Source organism: Apis laboriosa, unplaced genomic scaffold, assembly GCF_014066325.1.
Source record: "Apis laboriosa isolate Shangri-la unplaced genomic scaffold, ASM1406632v1 scaffold69_cov144, whole genome shotgun sequence".
In the NCBI taxonomy this organism is placed as follows: Eukaryota; Metazoa; Arthropoda; class Insecta; order Hymenoptera; family Apidae; genus Apis; species Apis laboriosa.
In genome coordinates this window covers 3,302,024-3,323,828 of record NW_025224165.1, presented here as the reverse complement: position 1 = coordinate 3,323,828, position 21,805 = coordinate 3,302,024, and the positions used below count along the sequence as shown (strand labels likewise).

The window sequence follows — 21,805 nt, the reverse complement described above, 5'->3', positions numbered from 1 at the left end:
TTAACGATAATGTCGATTTATATTGGCTAAATTAATTGCTTTCTCCTTTTTTTTTTTTTTTTTTTTTTTTCCGTCTTTCATCGAAGTCAAACGAAGCTTTGTAAAAGTTGAAACACGTTGTATAACACGATTTATTACACGCGTTACTTTTATTGTTGCATTATAATAAACACTGCCTGCCAATCGTCCGCCGAATAATAACGATTCCAGTTAACATTTTATTCGTGCAATATTCGACCAAGTTGATTTTCCAACAATGGAGATATTTTATTTCGTTTAAATACCGGGAAAAGAATTTCTATTCGAGAAATACAACGCAACTTACGTTTACACGAATTTGTTAGGAAGTGAGTTCACAACCAGTGTATTACAATATTCATGTTCGTGCAACCATTCTCCAACTCTTCGCTAGGTTAATGCAAGTTTATGTGTAAAAGGATTTCGCCGAAAAAATTTGTTTAAATTGAACCATATATATATATATATATATATATATATATATATATATAATGTAAAACGATATGAATAATGTATATAAATTTGGAGAAATAATTGGTTTAAATTTTTATCAAAATACATACACTTTTACAAATGTATTCGTGGATATAATTTTTCGAGAGAGTCTAAAAGAGTAAAAAACTCTTTTTTCCACCTCGCTTCGTCCAAAGAAAGTTTCAAACACCGAGATTACAATACGAAAGAAATTTGTATCGTATTAATTAATAATCGTATCGATAAACAATTTTCATTCCACTAACTTCTCCTTCGAGAATCTGAAGCATTTCGATCGAAAAAAAAAATCTAGACCATTATAAAATTCTTCATCCCCCCTTTAACATTCATGAATATTTTTTCACGAGAATAAAAAGCAATGTTAACAAATATACACGAATGTACATTCATACGCAAATGATGTTACGTGGAAATAAGGGGGGGACAGAGTTGAAGAATTCGAACATCGAGGCAAAGGTATCCGTCTTTTCCGCTCCCCGAGGGGGCGATAAAAGAAGATCGAGCATGGATCACTCGTCCGCTGGAGAAAGATGCATTCTGGATATGCATAAGGATAAACTTCATTCTCGTTTTCGTTTCTCGAGGAGGATTCCATCGCCTCGAGATATGAGCTTTCTCGCTACTCTCTCTCTCTCTCTCTCTCTCTTCGACGTTTAGTCGCGAGCTGCAGGATAGAAGATGGAGGTCTGAATGGAGGAGAGACGATGTCTGCGACGGAGGCATGGATGTCCAAAACGTCTTCGACTCTCGTCGAATTCTACTTATTTTCTATCATTTTTTGCCTATTGATCTCCTTCTCTTAAGAGATCCTCTTAATTTTGCAGTTAAGAAACGACGCAATTTTTTCGGTTATTCGAGGGGGAACACAAGTATGCTTTGCGGACTTTCTATCCATTAAAGATCTTTCTTTTATCGGGCTATAAACTGGTGCTTCAGAAGGGGTTCTCCGAGTTATTTGTAAGTCCTGTTTTCCTTTGTCTTAGATTGATTTTCAAGAGGAATTAATCAATTTTGGTGATTTATTTATGTATATGTGTTATTTAAACACTCGAAGTTTGTGTTTAATAAAACATATTGAAGATTATTTATCAAATAATTTAAATTGCTTTTGATTATTTATAATTTAATAATTGTAATAATTTAATAATTATAAATATTAATTATAAATTAATATTTATTATTAATTTATTTATTAATTATTATAATTTAATAAGTAAGCCTTGATCGATATTTCTGTGTTTGATTAATTTATCAGCGCTAGTTTTGAGAAATTCTCAAGACAGATTAATTAATTTTAGTGATTAATTTTAGTGATTTATTGTATTGTATTGATATGTATATGTGTTATTCAAGTTAAATACAAACTTTGAGAAAATAAAATTAACATAAAATTAACATATATTGAAGATTATTTGTCAAGTAATTTAAATTGTTTTTGATTATTATTTATAATTTAATAAATAAGCCTTGATCGATATTTCTGTGTTTGATTAATTTATCAGCGCTAGTTTTGAGGAATTCTCAAGACAGATTGATTAATTTTGGTGATTTATTTATGTATATGTGTTATTCAAATTAAACACTCAAAGTTTGTGTTTAATAAAATATATTGAAGATTATTTATCAAATAATTTAAATTGCTTTTGATTATTTATAATTTAATAATTGTAATAATTTAATAATATAATAATTTATTAATTATAAATATTAATTATAAATTAATATTTATTATTAATTTATTTATTAATTATTATAATTTAATAAGTAAGCCTTGATCGATATTTCTGTCTTTGATTAATTTATCAGCGCTAGTTTTGAGGAATTCTCAAGACAGATTGATTAATTTTGGTGATTTATTTATGTATATGTGTTATTCAAGTTAAACACAAACTTTGAGAAAGTAAAATTAACATATATTGAAGATTATTTGTCAAGTAATTTAAATTGTTTTTGATTATTATTTATAATTTAATAAGTAAGCTTTGATCGATATTTCTGTGTTTGATTAATTTATCAGCGCTAGTTTTGACGAATGAAAATATTCGTTTAGGCGTTTAAAAAAGTTTCCATCCACTCCAGATGACTCGGAGGATTCTATAAAAAAAAAAAAAAATTACGTTTCGGGCAAAAATATTCGAAAGTTCATGCAAACGCATTGAGGCGTCGATTATTCGAACTATATATATTTTAAACCAATTACATCCAACAGAGATAAATTAATTTTTTAATATATCATTTCTTTTGAGCGAATATAGAGTGGCTTAATTAAAGATATTTGGGGTAATTTCAAAGTCTCGAGGAACTTTTTCCTTTGCAAAAGGAAATACATAATTTTATTATTAATTTAAAAAAAAAATCTTCAATCAAGATTCCCTTTGCAAAAATTAAAAAGTTATTAAGTTGTGTTCCTACATTTTTTTTTAAAACACCCTGTACATCTACTAAAAAAAAAAACTCGTAACATAAAAAATATTAATACTCTTCAATTTTTGCAGAGGAAAAAGTTGCTTGAAATTCTAAACAAAAAAATCTTTAATCAAGATATATTCCCTCATATTTGAAAATAATAAAAAGAATCGTTAAATAAATTTATCAGCGCTAGTTTTGAGAAATTTTCAAGACAGTGATTTATTTATGTATATAATATTATTATTTAAGTTATTTTCTTAAACAGTGATTACTACTTAATGTAAATACGAGAGAAACGATTTTCAATAAAACCAAATTGGAGGATGGAGCAATCATCTAGAATTTAAATTGCTTTTAATTAAATACTTACATTCTAATTAATAATAATAAAATAATATAATAATAAAATACTTATAATTTAATAAGTAAGCCTTGATCGATATTTGATTAATTTATCAGCACTTTTTTGAGAAATTCAAGACAGATTAATTTATTTATATATATAATACACTACGTTATTCAACTTGTTTTCTTAAATGATTACTCGATTAAGAATTATTTATCGAGCAATTTAAATTTATATATATACATATTTTACACATAACGATATCTTTCACATTACGTTCAAAACCGAATTTATTTCCCACGAATATGACAATATACACATTATTCACAAATTCTTTCGACGCGTGTTTCGAAGTGTCACGATAATTGAGACAAAACGCCACGATACACTACAAATAATATATATGTATATACATACACGAATACAATACGTGAATCGTGCCCGAATACGAATGGAGTACGATATAAAATTTCCTCGATCCTGCGTTCCGCGTAGTAAAAGGAATAGAAAGGAAGGGAAATCAGGAGAGGGAGGGGATAAGAATAACTTGGAAAGCGGGGATCAAATGCGCGAGATGAATATTTGCCGCTTTATTCCTCTGAAGAGAAGGTGGAAATATTTGCGAGAATCGGCGACGCGTATCTCATCGGTTGTTTTTCTCATTCGGTTATACGTGGAATAACAGGCGAGGGCTTGAAAATATTTTGTCCCGTGTTTACCTCGGGAACGTTCGCTTCCATCGTTCTCGTTCTTCCGCGTTTGTTGTCGATCGGAATCATTTTATTATACCATCGCTCGCACGAAATTAGTTTTCGTTCACTAGGAAACGTTCAAACGGGATTATTCTGTTGTTAATATGTGTAAATAAAGTGTTACATCTTATTTGGAGTCATGTTTTCCAAAATCCAAATGGAGTTATATTCGTTGTATTCGTTGTTATCGAATTCTTGTCAAATCGAAAATTGGAAAATTTCGATGGACGATTAATATTTATACTTTCCACTTGTCGTTTAAAAATTAATAAGTTGAACTTGTTCTTTCGAAAAATTGAATTTATGAATTCGAAGGATAATTTAATTTTTTAATTTAATAATTTAAACTGATCTTTATCTTATAATATTATTGTTGTGTTTTATAGTAATCTTTTTAAATAATTTTTAATTCGTTTAATCAATCCACACGGAATTCAGCGTTAAATTCGTTCAACAATGGACGTAAGATTGTACCTCGATTGAATAATCGAAGGGGGAGAAAGAAAAGTATATCGAACGTTTGAATTTTAGAATTCAATTTTCGAAACGAAGTTGAACATTCTTTCACACACGTGAATGGCGTGGAAGCATTATTGCGATGAAAATTTCAACATAAAGCAATTTCGTATCGCCTAATCTTCTCTGGCCTTTTTCTAAAACTCGAAGATGTGAAAACTTTCTTTTGTGGACGAAATTGCAAATACGTGCAATGCAATAATATCGTTTTTCTAAAAAAAAAAAAAATCTCTTCCATTATTGATTTTGCACACTAGAATAAAATGGACAATCTCGAACGATAGAATATTCGTCCATTTTGTTTTTGAAATTATTCTTCAACTTTTATAAATCAATTGTAAAAATTGTATATAATACGTAGATACAATCTGAATTATAACAATATGACACAATATTCTTCGTAGATACCTTTTGCTTCTCATTGAAAAATATTTTTAAGTTATAAATAATACTCAATTCCAAAGCACAAAAAAAAAACTGGAAGACTAAAGAATGCATTTTTCGTACAAACGAATCGAATTTATATACACTTTAATTAAAATTATTTCAATTCTAAGTAACAATAAATATCGATAAATATATATATATATATAAACATGTTAACGATAAATGGCCATTTAAATCCTTTAAAAAATCCTTTTAAAATTTCGAAAAACTATAATTATTTTAACTCTCGTCTCGAGAGAAAGAAAAAAGATAAAAAGATTCCTCTTTGCGACGAGGAATCTGTCGGTATCGCAGTTACTAGCTAATAACTCTGTTCGAGAGGAAGACGGCCATCATCTACACTCTCCTCGCTAAAAAAAAAGGGGGTTGCAATTGGAGGAGAAGATCGGGCGGAAAAGTTTTGCAATAACGCGCGATGGAGAGTTTTTAGGCTTGCGTTGTTAACCCTGTCTCTGTAACTTTCCCCCCTTCTTCCGACGAAAGAGCGGAGAAACGAGGAAGAGAGAGAGAGAGAGAGAGAGAGAGAGAGGGAGAGAGGGAACAGGGAAAGTGAGGAGGAACAAAAAACAAGAGTGAGAGAAAGAGGGAGGGGAGGAAGATAGAGCCTTGGCAAGGGTTGTTCAACCACGATGATTTGAGAGATGTCCACGAGTTCCATGCGCAATGCGCGATCGATATGGCTGTTTCTCACAACCTCGACACGGGTACGCGATCCCCGTTATCGTCCTTTTCCTTCGTCGACATCGTCGTTTACCGTTCGAATGTTACCACGATCTCATCCTCGTTTCGCAGTTACCCGTCGTTGCTGCCGTTCCAGGAGATAAAGGAAATACCCTTATGGCGATCGGCTCGATCGACGACGTCTTTACGGGAAATGGGATGCGTTTGTAGAAATGGAATTTCTGGAGGGATCGCGCGGGGAGAAGCGTGGAAGATTCGGTGATATAAGGGGGTGGGTTTTTCTCGAAGGTAGGTTAAAGATCGATTCAAGGTTTGATTGATTTGAATTAATTTTTACAACCCGAGTTTTCTTTATATAATTTAACTTTGTGGAATTTTTGCCTATCTCTAAATAAACGGCTGTTATTTTTTTTTTACTGGATTTCCTTTGTTATTCATTTTTGTAAAATAAACAAATTTTTTAAATTTAATTATCATGAAATGATTTATATCATAAAAATATTGGGATTCTATATATATTATTCTGAGTAGAATTAATTTTATCAGGATAATGAATTAGTTAGTACAATTGTTACCAGATATTTTTAATAATTTTTTTTTTACAGTTGTACTATTTTTAATTGGTGGATTCGGAAATTGATCAATTTCATTAATATTAGCAACTTCAGATATAGCATTTTCACGAATAAGTAAGATTAGATTTTGATTATTAGCTCCATCATCATTATTATTATTATTATTAAGAAATTATTTATTTTATCCAGATACAAGTTGGGATCCTCCATTATCTTCATCTTTGTAATCTATTTCTAATAATTCAAAATAATTAATAGATTGAGAATCAGCAAGTATACTTTGTGCTACTTATATTTCATAAACAAAATATCCAATAATATTTAACAATATGTTAATGTGTTTTTGGATAATGTGTATTTTTGGAGAATCGACTTCAGAGATTAAAATAAAATATACAAAAATATAAAGTTGAGAGGTTATTCATTAAATTATAAAGAGTTTAAACGAGGCAATTCTATTTCTGTCACACTATCGTCATAGTCGTGTCCTCGTCTCATTTCTGCAATAAAAGTTAAGTAAACACTGGAAATTATTCATTGCACTGAAAGATATTAATAAATTAAATGTCTTTATAATACGTGGAAATTTCGAAAAATTAATATCATTTATTCTTATTATAAGTGTTTTTTAACACTTATAGTTTAATTAAAAATAATTTCTAATCTAATTTAATTTAACGCTTTTAATTTAATATTTCTAATTAAGTTTCATCGTTCAAGAAGATTCTATATCTTCGATTTTATAATCCAATCGTACGTTCTATCTCAACGCAAGAAGCTCGTATAAAGATTATCATTGACGAGGTGATCTCTTTCTGTTAAATGTCAGGCGAAAGAAGATTACTGTTTTGTAATAGAAATTGAAAAGAAAAAGAGAAAAAAAGACAGATATAAAAAAAGTAATGTAGGTCATCTTATTTTCGTTACGTGATACGAGGACGTCACTAATGCATTGTTCTTTCAATTCGAATCAGACCTAGATGTTTCGAAGAACTTTGAAATTCTTCAATTTTTAAAATTGTTTGAAAAATAATAGAAATATTTTAGAATAAATTATAAAATTATATAAATAAAATTATAAATTATATATAATTTATTCAATTTATTCAATTTCTTCAATTTATTATTTCCTTAAATATTTCCCTCTGCTTAAAAAAAATTCCTTTAACCTGAAATACACTATTTATATCACTTACAAATTGCCTCTTGTCCTCGTAATATAACACCATTACAATACTTCGAATTTTTTTATTAATTTTATAAATTATAATATTTTAAAATATTTAAAATATTTAAAATAATATTTTATAAATTTTTAAAAAATTTTGAAGTGTCAAGAATTCTTCGACGGATTTTAATTCTTTCTTTCTTTTTTTTTTTTTTACTTGGATTATTTTCAATTAAAAATAAAAATAAAAAATAACTAAATGTATATACTTCGAACTTTTTTATTATTAAAAAATTTTTTGAAGAATTTTTTGACGGATTTTAATTCTTTCTTTCTTTCTTTTTTTTTTTTTTTTAGTTGGATTATTTTTAATTAAAAATAAGAAAAGAAATAACTAAACGTCGAACGTACAAACGTATTCTCTCAAGAAGAGGTTAAGTTCTATTTCGGATTCTGTCACGTAAGACGTGTAAAATAGGGCGCAATCTCCGCCAGAGAGCGTTGGAGTAAGGAATCGTGCATACGGAAACGTATCGAAACAGCACGAGTCGGCCGACACAGAATGAATTCGTTCCAGCAAATGAAACACGATTACGCATTCCTCACGCGGAACCGTTGGAAATGCGATTGAAATTTCAGATAGGTTGTATCGATCGGGCGTGATCAGTCAGAAATTTAATTAAACGCACGGTCTCGTAAGAAAGGATTCATCGTCGAATGATGTTGGCAGAACGACACCGTGAAATTAATGGATTTCAGCATCGATGGATGCAGGACCGATCAAACATGGCGACCTTTCGAATCGCGCGCCTCTGATACTTCTTCTATATATATATATATATATTAGATATACACTATTAGATTCAAATTATTCACGATTAAGTTCACTCTCAGTGTTCAGAAATGACAGCAATTAATTATAGTTTTGCCGTTACTGCTCGGTAATTCGGTGACATTCCCGATGATTTGAATGGATTATGTATGTATTAGGTCGTTGCATACAAAATGGCCGATTTCGCGTATAGTTATTTATATAGGAATTTGATAAAAGTTAAAAGTCGATTAAACAATTTTAATTCTAAGTCTTGAATCTCGATGTTAAATCAAATGTAGGGTCAAATTTATTAATTTAACATCTTGAAACAATGAAATTCTTTTCCCTTTATTTTCTTTTTTTTAAAAATATTTTTATTACAATGTTTAAAATTAATGTAATCAAATGGATACCGAATATATTAAATAAAATTATTAATAAATTATTATACATTACATTTTAATAATTATACATTGTATTAAAAATATTGAAAAATATTGAGATATAATCTAATTTTTTACATTTTTTTTCATTATTCAAATTTTAACAAATTACTAATTTAATCTAGTTTCACTTTCTTTTGGATTCTTTTTCACTATTAATTCCACAGCACTCTATATTATCAAATTGTTTCAGATAAAAAGTATTTCATCATTAAAAGTGCATGATGGCGTTAATTTTTATTATGTGTCATGGAATATATTTTGGAGATTCTAGAAGACAAAGCAAACACAGTATCAAACAAAAATATTGATTTTGTTATATTATTATATGACTGGAAATATTCAGACTTATTTGAAATGAAATGATTTTTAAAGTTATTGTAGTAGCAAATGAACGATATTTACAATTTTGTCGATGTTTTAGACTCGCCAAAAATTAAAATGTACTCGGTTAATTTTAATAATTATGACCAACTGTATACGTAATGCGGCATCCTAAAATTCGATTTTAATTACCTCGTTAATGTCCAGTACGCGTGTCAGCAACGACTATTGACATTGGTAACTAAAACAGAATCAATATGAATTACTGAGAGAAATAAATAAGTATTCAAATTGAATCCGTGATTCGAATGTGTACACTCTGCAAAATGTATTTGATGCACTTTCGAGAATGGAAGCCACAGAATGGCAAACAGTGTGTTTGCAAAATTTTAAAAAGAACTAGATCCACGAGAAAATCAAGGAAAAAGAAAATTATTAATAAATCATTATACATTACATTTTAACAATTACACATCGTATATAAAAATATTGAAAAATATTGAGAATTGCGATATAACCTAATTTTTTACATTTTTATTCATTATTCAAATTTCAACAAATTACTAATCTAATTCTAGATTCACTTCCACAATACTCTATATTATCAAATTGTTTCAGATAAAAACTATCAATTAGATATTATCATTAAGATTATTGTTTGCATCTTTCTTGATCGTTATTAATAATTTTTAATTTCCAATTTAATTCTATTAATAATTATAAAAATATTCACGATTTTTTCTTCTTCTTTTCAATCAAATATTCTCCATTATTCTTTCGAATCGAATCACTTCTCCATTGTTTCATCTCCCTTTTCGCCCAATTTCAATTCATAATTCTCGAAACATATCCCCCCCCTCTCCCTCCAAGTAATCGAGCACAAATACAGATGCAACACCTGTAGATGGATATAACAAGTCCATCCCCCTAATATTTACCGCTTAATTTATCCCCTCGAAACAAGAACCCGCTCGATTCGCGTTGTCTGTTTTTCTTGCTCGCACTCTTGTCTAACACGACACGAATCGGCTCGATTCTCGTCGCCCCATTTGCATCGAAACGAGCAACCTCCCCCTCTGTTTCTTATGTATCCACCCCTTCCCCCCTTAACATCGTCGGTCTGTTTATTAGTTGACAATCAGTGTACAAGCATGGGTAACGAGACGTCGAAACTGTTGCTGCAATCGTTGAGGATTATTACTCGATGTTATCGTCACGTGTGTGTATGGAAATTTGTAACTACACGAGCTATCTTAACGGTGGAAAAAAAATAAAAAAAAAACAAAAGTACATTTTCGTTCGTCCTTTCTTCGTGTAAATCGATATAAGTTATTGTTAACGTTTGCGTTTAATCTATCTGCGTTTTATCGCATCTGTTTTTCCCTATATAACATTTCTCGTTTTGTTTTTACAAAAAAAAAAAAAAAAAAAAAAAAAAAAAANAAAAAAAAAAAAAAAAAAAAAAAAAAAGGAAACGTGCAGATTGAAATAACACGGATGTTTCGTGTTGTATCGTGTCGGTTCGATGTGAGTAAATATTGGCCCTGTCCGGTAGTATGGATGAAAAAAAATTGAATTTTTAGAGGATTTCTTTTTTTTTCTTCTTCTTCTTTTTGTTGATTATTCCCCCTTTCTCAAAAGTTTGTTATTTCCCCCGATGAAAGGAGTTTCCTTGGTTTTCGAAAAGAAAAATTAAATTTTAGAAACTGTCGTAATCGTGATTGGAGTCGACAACACAAATGCGAATCCATTTATGGAATCGTTAATTGAGTAAAAAAAAAAAAAAGATGAATCGTAATTAATAATCGAATAAACAATTGCCATATATATATTCACGACGTTCTTGGCTCTCGAAAATATCGAATCGCAAAAAGGAACGATGGAAAACGTCCACCATTTCATATTCATCCATCAAATTGGATTCGATATTGTTTAGGAGACTAATTCTAAAAAAAAAAAAAAAAAAAAAAAAAAAAGAAAATCACATTTCCATCACTCTCCTCTTCGAGAAAATCGTTCCACTTGTTGCGAGATCGCTCGTTAAAACGATAACCGGCCACAAAATTACCGGTTTTAATCACCGATACACCACCAGATCCTTAACAACTCGATACATCGGATACTGGCCTGCGCGTATAGATATCGCGGGGAACGAGAGTTCGAGCGTAATCGTGTTTTGATCGGACGGATTCAAAGGGTTGATCGAGCGCCATAATCGTCCATCCTGCTGCCAAAGGTTCAAACGTGCATCCGCGATATCTGATATAGGCATTCATGCGTGGAACGCAGGTGCGCGGGCCGGAAATTCCGTGTAGATTAAATTCGTGTGCGTGCGAGATCGGCGCGAAACGGGGAGGGGAGAGAGGGGCGGAGGGGGTGGAAGGAGCGGACAAAGCGCACGAATCTAGCGCTCGAATCGGTTGCCCAGAGGGCCTCTCTCTCTCTCTCTCGAAGGAGAGAACGCTGTATGTAAAACGTGTAAACACCGTGCTTTTCCGTTTCGTGGGTGTTGGAATCGAAAGACGAGATACGATCGAGTCTCTGGGGAATGGGAAAGAATTAGGAGTGGTGTATACTTTGCGCAAAAGTGAATTAATTGAGCTAGAAATTGTGCTAGAATTTCTAAATAATTTTTTTAGAATTTAAAATTTCTAATTTATTTAGAATTTAAAAATAAAAATAAAGGCTTCGAATTCGGGGTGATGTAATATTTTCAATATTGGTTTTAATAAATAAATTTCAATTCTGTTCGAGATGAACTCTTTATTTATTATATATATTATATTGTAATAGAAAATAGAATTAGTTTGTGAAATTGTTCATACATTTTGAAGATTTTGTTATGATTGAACTGGATTTAGATTTTTAGATTCCAGAATTTTGTGGCCCATAAAAATTTTTTTAAATTCAGAATACTTATTATTATTATTATTTTCTTTATTCATCAAAATATATTAAATTGTTTATAGGGAAATGTTATTTTGGAATTTTGTAAAATGATAAAAAAAAATAAACTTGATCTTCAAATTAGTTTAAATGATCTTTATCTAATTTAAATTTCTCTTTGGTGAAAGTTCTTTTTTTGTACTGGAATCATTGCCTCGTATTCGAGGTGTTAAATTGTCCTCGTATTTTAAACGATATGAAAACCGGAAATAGAAATTTGTTCGTCAAAAGCGCACATTTCTACGCATTTCAACACATTTTTACCTTTATGTATGTTCTCTATTGGTAAAATACCAGAACAGCAATGAAAAGATACGTCCAGCCATGTCATAGTGAAAAATATTTGCTATTTAATCGTGAGTGAGTGAATAATAATAATGTGGAATGATATGTGTAATAAATAATGAGAATTAACAAACGTAATGTGAATGCTTCATCCAGTATTAATTGAATTATTCAAGTTACGTTACTATTTTTATATGATAAATGTAAAGTTATTTTGTATTTGAAAAATAATATTTCAAATAAAATCTAACTAATTACATTGTAGATGATAATTATATTAAATTTCTGTTTTGATGTAATTTTTTAAATTTAAAACTAATAATTTCGTAATATTGATAATCATTGTGAAAAATTTATTATTTAATTCAATTAAATAAATTAAAGATTTGAACAATTGCAATTATGATTCGATTTATTATGTTTAAAATTATTTTTATTCCGTAATAAAAATTATAATATTGAATTTCAATATAAAAATATATAACTAAACTTAATAATTATAACAATTAATAACTATCATGATAAAATAATTTTAAGAGCGTATTATTATTTGTACAATGGAACAAGAGAAGCAAAAAGTACTAAATATTTTTAGCAAAAATTTTAATATCGAGTCTCATTTTCTCCAATAATGATTATATAAACGAATATAAAAAGCCGGATGAATAGTACACGTGAAAAATATTTTTCTCACTCCATATCAATCTACGTGATAAGATTCTCACGTTGTTCGATAGTGTAGACAATTTTTCAACGGCGCATTCATTAATCGTACGAGTATACGTGCTTACGTACACGATGGAAATATGGTTGCCAGGGCGAGTATTCAAGATTCATCCAGAGATTGAATTGACTCGTGCCGTCGTAGTCTCAACGAGAGACACTTTCATTCGTTTCAGCTTTTTATAGATATTAAACGTCGCGAGATGGAAATTTTTTTTTCTCTCCCTAGATGGCGCGTGGATCGTCAGATCGAAGTCCATCGTGAACATTTTGGCCGAAGCCGGATTCTGCTCCCGGAAGAGGAATCTCTCACCTCGAGCGTCTGTGTTTTTTCTCCAGCCGTGTGTTGTGCCGAAACGTGACGGCACTACAGACGAGTCAATATGTCAACGACTTTGACGCAACACGGCTTTTAATATTCCTCCTTCGGATTGAATTCGACCGTGTGTGTGTGTGTGTATATATATATGTATATCTGGAATCGCGTACCGACGTTTCTTTTCTGGAAAAATTGATAAATTTTGCGGTACATGTTTTTATTAGTGATTTTAAATCGTCGATTTTACGAATTTAAAAAAAAAATATATATATATAAATGAATTATTTGATATTTAGCGAAATATCGAATTAAATGTATCAAAATTAAGAAAAATTTGAACTCTGAAAACAATGATTTTCGGTTAATGGATGAAAGATTAAAAGTTTTGCGTTAGAAACGCAGAACTATATCCTTTAAAATGCTTTTTGATTCATTCCGATATGATTTCTGGTTCTCTAGATATCATCGTATAAAGAAAAGAGTAAGCGCATTCGGATCTTTTATGTAATTTACTTTAAAACTTCGATTAAACCCTATTAAAATTAAGAAAAATTTGAACCGCTTTAACTGCGAACGTAATGACTTCCGGCCAATGGATGAAAGACCGTTAGAAGCACGGAACCTTGCCCTTTAAAACGCTTTTCGATTCATCCTGATACGACTTCCGGTTCTCGAGATATTGTCGTATAAAGAAAAGAGTAATTTTTAATCATTTTCTATCTCTATCTTTGTCGCGCGTTCGGATCTTTTATGCGATTTACCTTAAAGCATCGGTTAAACCCTATTAAAATTAAGAAAAATTTGAACCGCTATAACTTCGAATATAATGATTTCCGGTCAGTGGATGAAAGATCGTTAGAAGCACGGAACCTTGCCCTTTAAAACCATTTTCGATTCATTCTGATACGACTTCTAGTTCCCGAGATATCGTCGTGTAAAGAAAAAGGTAATTTTTTAATCGTTTACTATGTCCGTCTTTGTCCGTTTACTCGAATCTCTCGCTCGCGCCTATTGACTCCTGGAAAAACGAAGTAATTCCTGGAAGGACATTTCTAGAAGCAAGTACAGATCGTAAACATTATAGAAACTTTGAGTTGTTATATCTCCGCAACCGATTGAGATATCGGGATAAAACAAAAAGTGACTTCGACGTAATGATTTTCTCTATTTCCTCACCTCGATGACGAAATTTTGAATTTCTTCTCACACTTTTTATATGAAAAATTGAATTTTCATTTTTGTAATTACGATTGTCTGTAATGGTAATAAAATATATTCGGATTGTAATTCAACGCATACTTCATACGATACATTAATCGAAACATTTCTACACGTATTATCTATACGCAATGATGAACATATATAGAAAATATCTTGCATTTCTTCATCCCAGTTGTTCCAGTTTAAAGAATATACCGCGTCTCAGCGATTTTAATAAAAATCAGCGGATAATTAAATAAATTTCTCATGCATGCATGTAAATATCTATACGAAATCTCGTGCCTTCGCAATAACCGCTTCTCGAAATTAATTGTACGAGCGCCCATTAAGATTCATGCGCACGCTCGTACCGAAAGAATAGTCCGTTACATTATCTCGTCACGCAAGAGGCTATCCATTCCATGGAATAGCTCAATTATTTCCTAGCAGTCTTCCATAGAAGTAATCCAGTTAATCTGTAACGATCTTATCTCCATCCTACAGATTTTGGCCCCACTTCAAACAGTGTTTGCGTAGTGTTTTTATCGCTCGTTTCACATTTCAATTTATTTAAACGAATCTTTTTCACATTTCCTTGTAACACACACGTAACGTGTCATTCTTGCGAATGAAATAACCGATATAAACCGAGAAATAAACGAAACTAATTAAATCCTTAATTTTTTGAATTACATCAATGAAAAATACACGTCTTTCTCCACGTGAATAATAAAACAATCCTCGTTGTAACAATTTCCAAATTTTCTTATAGAATTAGCACAATCTTAACATCTCTTAACACGCGTTCCTTTCCAAATCTTTTCGTCACGTCTACGTTTCTCACAGAGTCGAGAGTCAAGTCCCCTCTCTCTCTCTCTCTCTCTCTCTCTCTCTCTCTCTCTCTCTCTCTCTCTCTCTCTCTCTCTCTCTCTCTCTCTCTCTCTCTCTCTCTCTCTCTCTCTCTCTCTCTCTTTCGAGAGAGGAGGAGCATCTGGGGCAAAGCAGGTGGTCCGATACTGCAAATCCTTGCCTGCATCGCAGGATATATTCGCTTTGGCATCTCTGTCCACCAGAGGAAGACTCGGCCCCCGGTTTCGAGGCGGATTATGCGTCGGGCGGCAGGAAGCGAGTCGAAACGGAAGCCGGTTATCTGCAGGACGAGTGTCAGCCGCAGCCGTGACAGTCCTTTCCGTCCATCTATATCATCGTCGTAGTTTGGACATTGTTTTGACTTCTGACAAGGGCTTCTGGGAGGAGGGGAGGGGAGACATGCAAATCAGGATTTCGATAATTGCTGGGGATTGCTTTGAATGGCCTTCTAGAACGTGGACCGTCAGCCGTTTCGCGTTTATCGCCCTATCGTTTCACCCCTTTATCGCTTTTGAGGGATCCTCGAAGAGAGATGTGTTTTAATTCTCGTACGTGTGTGGTACGAGAATATGGAAATATTCTTAGAGAGGAGAAGAATTCAATTAAGTGAGTTGATTCTTTTCTTGCACATTCCCGAAATCAATCGTATTATTCCGTTATTCGATATTTCTATCTCTGTTTCCTGTTATTAATTCACGTCATATATCTGAAAATACACGCGCTCGAAATCCTATCCTATGCATGTCCTATATGCGTCTATTCTATGAATTAACATACATATTCGTTGTTATTGATAGACAATATGCTGATATATTCACTGGTTCCCATATATTACCTAAATAATTGAAATTTCTGGTGAGAATAATGCCTGTATTAATGCACTGTATGTTTCCTCGAATTGTTTGATGTCGAACAATAGATCGGTGTTTAACTATAATTAATCTTCGTGCGCCAGACAGTAAGTTCGGATGATCCGAAATGTTTCATCCAGATACGTACGTAGGAAAACAAAACGATTCCCATTTATACGTGATGCAATCTGTATTATTCGAATTACGAGGAGATAATTAATCGCGAAAATTTTGATTTTCTATTTTTCTATTCCCGTTTAATTTTTTCCTTTCCTTCGATTAATGTAATCTACTCGTTACAATAGATTAATGAGAATATCTAGAGAAATTATAATTCTCTTTAATTTAATGAAAAAGTGAGTGGTTTTAAAAATTTTTTAAACGTTCAAAAACGTTATTTTTAAACATCGAGAATGAAAATGAAACTTTGATTGAGTAAGCGGTTTCTATTTCTGTTCTATCGTATTGTTTACAAAAATACGATTTCGCGTTTTATCAATTACATTTTTCATTGGATACGTCACTCGGCTCGATAACAATTATTATTCGCAAGCGTTATATATAAATGTGCAATTTTTATTTTTTTACATTTCAAATTTTTGAGAATTCAGCGCGCATTCCAACGACAAAAGGATTTAATTCAACGCGTTTGTTTCGTCCGCCATATTACGTTCGTACAGGCGAAACTTCTGGGAATATCGCTAATTTACAAAAGCAACGTTGAAATTAAAATTCTGTTTCGTACTTTTTTTTTCTTTTTTTTTTTTTTTTGCCAGAGCACTAATCAATCGCAATTTTTTAATTCGATCGAAGCTTTTTTGGATTATAAAAAAAAAAATTAATAATTCGTGTAATCGATCGACGAAATTAATAGCTTGCTTATATATGGGAGTTTTTAATCGAGCTGTATTTCATTTAAAATTATTTTTTTTTATTCATCATGAGTACATTATGTATATTATCGTTTATCGAATAAATAAATTGTTGTTTTAATGAGAAAGGTACTTGTTGCAAAAATAAAATTTCCACTCGTTTTTTAATTTCTGCTCGTACATAATTTTCTCCAAAGATTGCTTCAGACAATTTCAGTACTTTCCTTTTGAGCGAAAAAACTCTCATCACCTCGTTGTTAACATAAAAACATCGATCCACCATAATCCACCAACATTAATTAATAATTCCAATTCCTCTTTTTCCGTAACAAATTCAGCAAAATCCCTATAAAATTATTTTAACAATTCTGAAACAAAAAAGAGAATAAAAACAAATCGGTATTTTCAACCTTTATCATCGTTCCCCAAATTGATAAAATTAATCGAATACAAATACGAATAGCGTTCTAGCGCAAAATAACCTTGGATTAATTTCAGCCGGTTAATAAAGCAAATTGGCGATCGCTCGGGGAATGAAGTTGGCCGGTAAGTTTCGCGGCAAAAAATCGAGGGGTTGAAGCGGTTTCGCGGCTAATTAACCATCCTTGTGAAAACTTCTGTTCCTGGTAAATGGGTATGCGAGAAAAATTCGCGCAATGGAATTTTCGCCCCGCGTTGAAAAAATTACGTTTCTGGTCTAACAATCGCGTGGACAAATTATTATATTTTAATACTGTTGCGTATTCTTCGTTGCGTGTCATGGGTGAAATAATGCACGTTGATATAGTTGAATAATTAAAAAATGTGAATGATTAAAAAAGAAAAAATAAATTTATCCATAATTTAAATAAGATTAATTATTATTCGACAAGTAATACATTTCAATTGATTTTTAATTCTTAAAATATTAGTCTCGAAATGTAATGTAATTTAAAAATTTCTTCAAAACTTTTCAGACTGTTGTAAATGTATCTTGATGTAGTTTTTCCTCCCCTAAATTTATCTATCTGTCAAGAGAATTAAATACATCTTCTCAATTGTTTTTAATCGAATGTAGTCATCCACGTTTTTTATTTGAAAGAAGAATTTTACTTAAATTATTTTAATATCTTCCGCCAAATAATTCGTGGACCATGTCAATGAAGATTCAACAGCCATAAATCATCACAGCATTACGTGTCAATACAAGCTGATACAAATCCCGGATATCGCGGTTACCAAGAGGATTAAAGTTTCTGACATTAGATTGAAGATTAAATCTAATTCGAGTGTAAAATTGATATTTAGCGTAAAAAACAGAGTGAAAAACTGTGTAGAAATAATACAAAATCGAAATAAAGATACTTGTTGTCTAATTGAAAATAAGTGTCAACCGATCATCGATAGAGAATGTTCGTTCATCCATTGATGTGTTGAGTGACATCAGTAATTGATGATCAAGAACGAATTGTTAAAAAAAAAAAAAAAAAAAAGAAAAAAAAGAGGAGAAATAAAATAATAATAACAACTGAGAGAACAATCGAACAAATTATACCAATCGATGATCCACTAATTATCCTTTTTACTCGATAAAAAAAAAACAGAACAACGTGAAAAGGCTTTTATACAATTCGACCAGCCAGAGAATCATATGTGTTTGCAATGCCATAGTTCTTCGTCATCAGAAATCGATATTGTTTCAAAAACATCCATTACTGGTGTATAGAGGTCGATGACATAAAAACTATAATCCATCCCACATATAGAAGCCAAGAGATTAATATTTACGATATTCTGTTTTTATAAAAAAAAATTCTTCGATTCCATTTTGATAATCGAAGAATCACGCGTGTCATAATTCTTCGCCACCAGAAATCGACACTATTTCGCTAGAAACGTCTAGAAACTCCGTTACTAGAGATGCAGAGCGATGTGAAAAACTAATGGAAGCCATCGTTGAAGAGAAACAAATCTGAAAGAAAGGAAAAAAAATTCACCCTTGATCGATTAATATTTACTACGATTCTCCTCTATTTATAGTAATTCTTAATACCGAAGCGATCGCCATTTTGAGCCAGAGTATCAATTAAGGGTAATACCAATAGATGGCTACTAACATCTATCCATCTCGATTCCCCTGTGAAGCATTACTCCGCAAGCTTCCCTAACTCCAGTCGTATTGTACGAACAGCGTCAAGGCTCATAAGCTTCACACAAATGTTTCGATTTATCTAATTGATCGATCGGCAAGTATTTCCCCTAGACGTTGCAACATCCTTTCCGTTTCGTTCCTTTAAAGTAAATTGCGGAAGCTTCGGGGGATTTCTTTGGTGCAAGGATCTTTCTGGATTTTCTTCTGTAAAGAACACTACTATTTTCTTTAATACCTTTGAATGTTGCGTCCTTATATCTTTTCAGCTGTTTCGTAGAGATTAAGGGATACTTTACGAAGTTGAGAATAGATTCTAAAAGGAGGATTACCTGATTTTTAATATTATTAATGAGTTTATAGGAATGCGTCAGTTTTGGATTAAATGTTTGTTGTGTGAAAGTTACGTCCATTTTGAAAAAAATAAGTAATTTATACTTGATTTAACTTGATTAGTTGAAAATTTAGTTAGTAAATGATGTTATATTTATTGTTTTTTTGATATAATATATGAGAATATATCAGTTTTGAATATGAATCTTTTACTGTTAAAATTGGATAAGTTTATTTTTAGAAAAATGAATAATTTATCTTATGATTTAACGTGTATTTGTTATTTATATACAGAGTTTACAGTTTCATTTTGAAACATCTTTAATGAATCAATTTGGAAATTTCAACTTTTTAAAATGATGCAAATTTATTTCTTCCAGTTTAATGGAATATTTATGTGATAAATTAACAAATGAAATTGTAAATGAATTATAAATCAAAAGCAAATTAAAGTATAATTAATTCTTATACAAAAAAATATTTGTATAATAAATTTATAAATTATTAATCAAGAAACAAAATATGTATATATATACATATATACATACTTATCAAATAATTATCAAATAATCATCATTGAAATAAATCAAAAATAAAATAATTAAAGAACTATATTTTTGTAAACTATTAGATAGATAGTATTAGGCAGCATTAAAATTTTTATATATGAATTTATAATATTATATAATAAATTATAAAATTTTATCTATATTATTTATGATATTTATGTATTGATAGGTATAAATGAGGAGAAACATGTGAGAAAGTAATTCCAAGTAGTATAGATCTGTATAAGATCAGACATCTTTTTTACTCACATAAACGTTATAGTTTTAACTATAATTAAAAAAATATTTCGTTCATTTTGGAATTTTAAAATGATTTATTAACTTATTTTTATACAAATTATATTTTTACTTAGACATTTTTAGATAAAAATAACTATTATAATTAAAGTAAAATCATGAATTGTTTTATCTTTATCTTAATATACGTAACGTTAATTTTACCAAAAAGAAACATTTTCATGATTTCACTAATCATGAAACAAAGATGATAATATCATTTCGATTTGATAGTTTCATCAACATTAAAATTATCAAAATCCCTACACTTTTACGAATCACGCATCGCAGAAAATAAGTTTCCAATAAGTTCGTTCAAACATTTCAATTTCAGAGAGTTTTGTGTTTCGAAACGAAATTCGTGTAAAATCTCGTGTAAACTACGTTATAGATTATCGAGCCATTAAAAAAGTGTTTATACAAAAAGCAAACGTTTCTAAACTTTTTTTTTCTTTTTTTTTTTTTTTTACGCAGTTTCAAGAGATGACTCAAGTGGTTTATAAAAATTTTACGACGGGCTATTCAGCCACGGTCCTTCTCGAACGACACAGAGGGCAGCACTCGTCGATCCTCCATATTTGATGAATTGTTTATGGGTATTTTAACGCACAGTTTTCGCCCGTTCGCAATTCTATTCGAATCGTAACGCGGATATATCTATTTTCGCTCGCCGATAAGTAAACATCATTAAAATTTCGCTCATATTTGGGGGAGGGGAAGGGAAGGGAGCGATTTAATTCAATAAATTTGCGAGCTGGTGCTACACGACGACCATTCGATTTAATTGTAAATACGCGGTGATGCATCGATAATTTTTTCGCGAAATATTGAAGTCTCGATGAAATTTGTATGAACTCGATTGAAAATCGGTCCACCGGTGACCCGATAAAATTTATTTACAGGCGTTGAATTAATTTTACGAAGTTCGATTATGATATGCTCGGGGATCAGAAAGGGAATAATAGATTTTTAGACAGATCTCGCGTAATTGTTTCGAGTTTAAAACGCGCTCGAACATATATACAATGTTATCGGAATAAATGCGAAAAGTCCCCCCTCCCCTCCCCCATCGAATCTCTGTTTTAATATTGAATTATGCGAAAGAATTTAATAATACTTGATACCCGCGCGTGAATCCGCAGTGTGATAATAAAATTCTTGTGTTATTTCGGTGGAAATCGAATTCTGTGCGCCTCTCTCGTTCTCGACATATTTTACGGAATAATATTCCAGATTTTTTTTTTTTTTTCTCCATCATTTTTACCATCACGTTAAATAAGTCGTACTTTTGCAGAGTTTGTTATTGTTACGAGAGTAAACGTTTATTTTAGTAAATTCTTTCGATCAAATCGATTTACCTTTTTTTTTTTTTTTTTTTTTTTTTTTCCCCTTTTTCTAGGTCATATTCATTTCATTACACGTTGAAACAAGATTTCAATCGATCG

At 30.9% G+C, this 21,805-nt stretch overlaps 1 protein-coding gene across 1 annotated transcript in view; it reads left to right on the top strand.

Moving 5' to 3' along the window:
• The window catches only part of LOC122719037 (cadherin-87A), a 285,642-nt gene that overhangs the window by 99,336 nt on the left and 164,501 nt on the right, over positions 1-21,805 (top strand). The window lies entirely within an intron of this gene.